Genomic DNA, 7,896 nt, shown 5'->3' with positions numbered 1-7,896 from the left:
CCTTCTATACCCAATTTATTGAAGGTTTTTATCATAAAGGGATGTTAAAAAGGTTTTTATCAAAAAGGGATGCTTTTTCAGCATTTATAAAAATTATCACATGGATTTTTTCTTTTATTCCGTTGACATAATGTATTGTGTTTATTGATTTGTATATGTTGAACTATCTTTGCATTGGTGAGGTGAATCCCACTTGATCATTGAGAATGATCTTTTTAACAGGTTGTTGAATTCTGTTTGCTAGTATTTTGGGGCGGGGGAGTTTTTGCTTCTGTGTTCATCAGGGATACTGGCTTGTAGTTTTACTTTGTGTGTGTGTCTTTGTCTGGTTTTGGTATCAGCTTAATGCTGACTGTATACAATGAATTTGGAGGTATTCCTTCCTCTTTAATTTTTAAATAATTTTAGTATAATTGGTATTAGTACTTCTTTAAATGTTTGGTAGAATTCAGCAGTGAATCTTTCAGGTCCTGGGTTTTTCTTTGATGACTAACTTTAGATTACTGCTTTAATTTCATTTTTCATGATTGGTTTGTTTAGGTTTTCTATTTTATCATGGTTTGATCTTGGTAAGTTGTATGTGTTCAGAATTTATCCATTTCTTCTAAATTTTCTAATTTTTCGGTATATAGTTGTTCATAATGGTCTCTTGTGATCCTTTGTGTTTCTGTGCTAACCATTGTAATGTTCCTTTCTCATTTCTGATTTTATTTATTTGGGTCTTATCTCTTTTCTTCTTAGTTTATCTAGCTAAAGATTTGTCCGTTTGTTTATTTTTTCAAAACCAGCTTTTAATTTTGTTAATATTTTGTATTTTTCTTTTAGTCTCAGTTTCATTTATTTCTCCCCAAATCTTTGTTATTTCTTTCCTTCTACTATTTTGGGGTTTGATTTGTTCTTGCTTTTCTAGTAACCTGGAAGTGAATTGTTAGGTTAATGTAAAAATTTTTTTTTATTATTTGGATGTAGGGAGTCACTGGTATAAAATTTCCTCAGTACTGCTTTTTCTGTATCTCATAGGTTCAGGTATATTGTGTTCTCTCTTTATTTGATTCTCGAAATTTTTTATTTTCCTTCTTAATTTCTTCATTGATCCATTGGTTGTTCAAGAGCACTTTGCCTAATTTCCATGTGTTTGTATGGTTTCTGAAGTTCCTCTAGCTGTTGATTTCTTGTTTTATTTCATTGTTGTCAGAAAATATACTTGATATGATTTAGACCTTTTTATAATTTGTGGAGACTTGTTTTGTGGCCTAACATATGGTCTGTCCTGAAGAATGTTTCATGTGGTAATCAAACAAATGTGTGTTCTATATCAATTGAATGAAATGTTCTCTAAAAGTATGTTAAGTCCATTTAATCTACAATACAGTCAAACAGCAATGTTTGTTTGTTGATTTTCTGACTGATCTGTCCTTGCCAAAAGTGAGGTGTTGAAGTATCCTACTTCTATTGTATTGTAATCTTTCTTTCTCTTTTGATCTATTAATATTTGTTTATATATATGGGTGCTTCAGTGTTGGGTGCATATGTATTTACTATGATATGTCCTCTTGCTAAATTGATCTTTTATCATTATATAATCATTTTCTTTGTCTCTCTTTTCAATTTTTTACTTAAACTCTATTTTATCTGATTTAAGTATAGCCACTCCTGTTCTTTTTGGTTTATATTTGCATGAAATATCTTTTCCCATCCCTTCACTTTCAGTCTATGTATTTCTTTTCAGGTGAGGTGAGTTTCTCGTAGGCAACATATAATTGGGTCTTATTTTTTAATCCATTCAGCCATTCTGTCTTTTAAGTGACTAATTTAGTTCATTTACATTTAATGCTATTATTTATACATAAGGCCTTACTACTGCCATTTTGTTACTTGTTTACTAAATATTGTCTAATACACATTTTTATATTTTCCTATGAACTATAAAAATCTTATTAATTTTTTACTCTTAAGTTCTGTAATTGAAATTGATTTTTACTCAGATATCTACCCAAATATGAGGAGAAAAGGGGAGTATCAACAACTCAATTCATTACAGAAGCTTTGCCCAAGGAATTCTGGGGCCTGTGGAAAATGTTGCAGTAATTTTTTTTATTGAGAAAGGGCAATTATTTTCGTTAGATATTGAGGTTCAATAGACAAAAGTTATTTCAGAGGTGATCAACTTCTCTTTGAAATGATAAGAATATAACTTCAGGTCAATGCTGATCTGAAGGGCTTTATCTCTCTCCTAACTCTTCAGGGACATTGTCTATATTTGCTCTATCTAAAGCATATGTTGATTTTCTTGAGATCTCTCCAGGAATATCCTCAGATACTAATCTTCCTGAGAAATACAAGACAGAAGGGAAATCTCACTATATTGTCTAATAAATTCTCAAGATCCATCCTTCTACCCAGCAGGAAATATCTGAGGGCTCTGAAGGTGCTGAGGATGTAGACACAGTGAGATCCTGTGTAGCAGTAGCTACCCACCTTCATGAAACACAGCAGAAGGAACTTTTATGGGCAAAGCAGGCAGAATTCCATGAAAAGACTGGCAAGGAGAGAAAAGGCACACTGAAAGTTCAAAATCATAGCTCTGCATCAACCTCAAAAGAAATTTAGAGCTCACTTTTTCGTATAGGCTTATTTTTTTAACCTTGCTTTTATCCATTACACTAAAGATGGTATTTTGGGAAATAAGCATTAAATATTTAACTGCAAAATAAAGATTTAAAAGATGTTCTAATTTAGCATCTTGGCTAAAGCATATTGGTGTCTAGAAGTAACTAAAATACTGCAAGATAATAACATGCTTTTCTAAGTTAAGTTTAGTGGCCCTCAAAAACCTTGTACATTCTCAATTTTCATCCGTACTTAATTATTTTGTGGGTTCAATTTCTGTTTCCAGCAAAACACAACTTCCTAGTACTGAGGAAGAAAAGACTTACAAAATGGGTTTTGTGGAGCTCAAATAACTCTTAAAAACAATATCTTGATGAGTTAAGTGTAAATGAGCCAAAACATATGGATTAAATGTCCCTTTAAATACACATGCCTTTAAAAATTAAGGGAAAAAAGGTTTTGGCAAAATGTGTTTCAGATTTGGTTGAAAGAAAACATTTGAAAGAAATTGTTTGAGGGACTATACTAACCCAAAACATACCTGAGCTCTTCTACTACAGCACAACCAACTCTAAAACATATGGATTTTATATGATAATTCTTCTACCACACCCACCCCTGAGTTCTGGGTTCTAAGTTTTTCTTCCTATGTTGGAAGTCATTAAAAACAGTCATGGTGTCATTACTGTTTTGGAGAGAATATAATCTACTACTGCAATCAGTTTCAGTCAAATAGATGGAATGGCATATTGTTCATTACTCTTCAAAAATAAAAATAGATCTTATTTTAAACCTATGATATGTAATTCTCACTAGCACTCATCAGACAGTAAGACTGCATGAAAGTTACACATTGAGATAGATATAGGACTAGGCCAGAATATGAAATAATAGGATATCCACGTCACAGCTCTTTACTTAACCAAAGTCAAGTAACAGGCAAAGGCCAACAGGAGAAACACCAAAGCACAGCTTGAATAATTTTGGGTCATTTCCACTTTCTTGGGATAGTTCAAAATGCATCTACTAGATGCAGGTGACTAAGAGCAAAAGCAATGAAACAATTCAGAAGTGAGTCCACAGAGTGACAGGTCCTTGAATCTGTGCCACCTATTCCTTATGTTTGTCTTCAAAGTTGTTGCCACCTCATACACACATAGATGATAATGCTGTCTTTAAACTCTACAAGCAATGAGGTTTAATTCTAACATGTTTGGAGCTAAAACCATTAAAAACAGTAGGTATCAAATAGAAAACTGCTAACTGCAAATTTGTGAAATTACCAGTGTTGTCCTATTTTTCCCCATAAACCTGTGGAATTTCACTGTCTCTATTGAAGCAGGTAGAATGGGTATGTGTTGGCACTCTCTTCCAAATTACATTTGAAGAACAGCCAACCATGAATAAATGACCCTAGTCATTATGTCATTAAGTTGCCCTAATTAGTATGCATCCTCATCCAAGTAACCTAGTTATTATGCCAGCAAGGCATATCATGTTTATTCAAAGGCTAAGGTTTTATATCATACTCATCAGAGCAAATCTACCCTTCAAAGACCATTTTTGAGGACTTTCTTAAAAAAAAAAAGAAATGATAATCAATGTTTTAAAATTCATCACAAAAAGCATTGTTATCTGAATCAATTTGCTAGAAAAAACTATGTCTAAAAAAATAATATAAATTGCTACATGCTTTTTGAGGCCTGGAAGAAAAAATCAAGAGCCTGAAACTGATGTGGTAGTGGGGTTGGTGGGACAGGAGGTGAACATACTTAAGGACTGACAGCAACTGAAGAGATGAACAGGGGATTTGTCTCCAGGAAGGGCAGTCTGGCCTCATTTCTGTGCTCTAATTTCCTTTTAAAGGCGTGGTGTAACTGCAGCTTTATGTGTTGAGTTGAGGATTTACTTGAAATATACTTAGACATACTGTTCTACACAGGGGAATTGATGCAAGTTCTTAAAATTCCTGCAGTTCTCTCTTTGGGGAGCAAACACTCTATAGCTAAATCCCATAATGCACCACCCTGCCAATACTGCTAAGCCCCAGATCAGTTATCTCTTCTGTGGACTGAGGTCTATGCGAGTGGAAGTTTTAAATCTAAGAGTTATCCAGACTGTGACAGGGTCCAAATTTGCTATAACACCAATTCTCTTGTCCAGGATGAAATAATTCTTATATTTCATGCCTGTCTGTTGTCTTCAGACATGAAAGCTATTATTATCCTTTCTGTGGTAGATTTTTAAAAGTATATTCTGCTTCATTTTTCCACAGACAAAGTGGTTTTCAGAAATGTGTTTGTCTACATCTGCGAAAGAAAATAAATGTAAATATCTATAAATATCAACATAAATAGACTTGGTTCCAAGCAATAACACTTTCCACTGCTTGCTTCGTAGTTATAGAAATTCTCCTGAAGGCTAATAGATAATAACCAAAATTGATCAGATGATGTCTTTCTAATGTATTCATAGAGAATACGCTGATGGTGCCTTTCTTATGTGTAGGAGCAAAGGCTCATATTTACCTCAGATTGAAGCATTCATCCAGAGTCATTTGTCACTGCTAATGCTTTCCCATGGAGTTGGATGGTAAAGAAAAATCCCTCTACCCTCCTGGAAGAAATCTTGAGAGTTTACTGCTGTGTGGTTTGCTGGGCGGTTGTGGTAAGTGTTGAGAACCACCAGCTCATAATCATATGCTTGAAGCTTTAAATCATGACTCTGTCAAAAATTCAAAGTTGGAAAATTGTGTGCCACTTTGGAGAATCCGAAGTGTACTACAGACTAACAATAAAACCAGTGAAACGTAAAAGGAACCTCTGTGTTTTATCCATTATCACATTCTTCTTCTCTAAGAACATTGGAGCACACACCCTACAGTCAGAAGACCCTTCTGGCTTTACATTCTTGCTGGACAGCCTGCTGGCATGTTATTTAACCTCTGCAAAACTTAGTTAAACTTTGGATTAAATCAAATAATAGTGATGAAGGATTAAATGATATTACATATATAAAAGGGTTTTGTACCCAATGAATTTCGATGTAGGTGTCAATTATTATCTTTCAAGGCATACTTCTCCCTGACACCTTGAGCATCACATCGAGCAAGAGTGCAGACTCCTTGAGACCAAAGACCCCGCTGTTGTTCTCTTCATATCTTTCTCTCTTCTACCTCCAGTTGGATATATTTTCTCATATACACAAAACTAAAACAGAGCTTATCACAGATCAAATGCTCAATATATTTGATTTTACTTATAATATACTGAACTGAACTGATGGACCTCCTAACTATGCCAGTGTAACATTCATCATGCTCCAAGTCAAAATGAGGGCTCTGGAAAATGGGACTTTCTTTTGCTGAGTCCTCCATCTCTATGTACCAGGTGTCTCCATCTATTGTACTAATGAGTTCTGTGAGCGTGGAAAAGGCAAACACAAAAGTTTCTACATGGTCCCCCAACACAGGACAGTGAGCCAGAAGCCAAAGATTAGTTGTGTAAAAACAAACACACTGAGCAACACAGGGTAGGGGATACAGATAGAAAATTATAGACTACAGTGTGTGAATGATCAGAGATATTCTGAGAACAGATGGAAATATAATTTTATATAATGCCACTTTAAAGAGGAATGTAGCCTGGGCAACATAGTAATACTTCGTTCTACAAAAAGAAAAAAGTTTTTTAATCCAGTCACGGTAGCACATGCCTGTCATCCCAGCTACTTAGGAGGCTGAGGCAGGAGGATCACCTGAGGCTGGGACATCAAGGCTATGATGCATCATAGCATGCATGACTATGACTGCATCACTGCACTCTAGCGTGAGCAACAGTGGGAGACACTGTATCAAAAACTAAAAATTAAAAAATAAAGAGGAATGATATAAAATAGATTGAAAACCCATACTGGGCACCATGTCAGGAGTTGGTCTGTAATTTTAACAACTGGAAATAAACTAACATATTTTCAGCAAACTAGCAAAATAAAAAAGTTAACATCAGTGAGTATTCCACATCAGACACTGTTCCAACACTTCACATGCATTAACTCATTTAATCCTAACCACAACACTAAAAAATAGGTATCTCCCACTGTATACATGGGAAAGCTGAGTCACACAGAGATGAAGTAACTTATCTCAAGTTGCCCACATTGTGAGAGGTGGAAAGAAAGGCAACAATGTCAGAGATAGAAAAATCACTCAACTTACTGTTAGAGATGTTAGAGTTGGAAGGGACTAGAAATCCAGTTAACCTTGGCTTTGTCATTTTATACATGAGAAAGCTAAGACCAGAAAGCCTTGGTGCTTGGCCACATTGCTGGTTGGTGGTAGAGCTGAGACTAGACCCAGGTGTCCTGACCTCTTTTATAACTCCTCATAAGCTCTGGAGGCAATGACTCTAGACAACAAGAAAAAGCTGTCTGCACTTGAAACTGTGCAAAAAAACAAAAACAAAACAAAACAAAACTGAAAACAAAAATCCTTTTAGGTGCATTTTCTTTTCTGCCATGCTCCTATGTGTTCAGAGTAATCAGGTTTGTCTTCTCACATAATGGTCGTGATCAATAACTTCCAAAGCAAATTCATCACAATATCACATGGGATATTTAATGAGTACTATCATATTAACTGCTGGACCAAACATGTAGTGCCTAAGTGAAGGTGCTTATTTGTGATTTGAAATGATTTCAAACCACAAACATCTGTTGAGAATCGCGCCATGCAGGAAGGCAGTAGGTATTGTGGGGATTACAAAAATGTGCAAGGAAGATTCCTTCTTGCCATCCACTGGGGAAAACAGACATGCTCTACTTAAAACACAGTGAGTGGTCCAGGGACATGAGAGGAAATGGGAAGAACTCAAATTGAGAAGATTAGGGAAGACTCTAGGTAGAAATATTAATAAAAGTGAACTTTATCTCATGTGAAAGAAATGAAACTGAATTATTCCATTATAGGTCCTCCTAACAGAATTTTCCAGACTTAGCATATCCTTATCTCTAAGTGATGATGTAAGAGGAATATTAACATCTTTTCTCTATTAATTTGGAAAGAGAGAGGAAAGAAAATGAATACATATTATTTTCACCTATAAATTGGGGCCTAGCATTAGATGACATTTATTATGAGCTGACATTTGTTATGTTCTCATCTTAATTGACCCCAATGATTAATTTACAAAAAAAGCAGCCACATGTATTCCAACAATGTGTAGTGGCACTTGTTGACCAATAAAGATGTCTAATTTTTCTATATGAGTAATCCATAAACCGAACATA

Source organism: Piliocolobus tephrosceles, chromosome 5, assembly GCF_002776525.5.
Source record: "Piliocolobus tephrosceles isolate RC106 chromosome 5, ASM277652v3, whole genome shotgun sequence".
Lineage (NCBI taxonomy): Eukaryota > Metazoa > Chordata > Mammalia > Primates > Cercopithecidae > Piliocolobus > Piliocolobus tephrosceles.
This window is presented reverse-complemented; position numbering follows the sequence as displayed.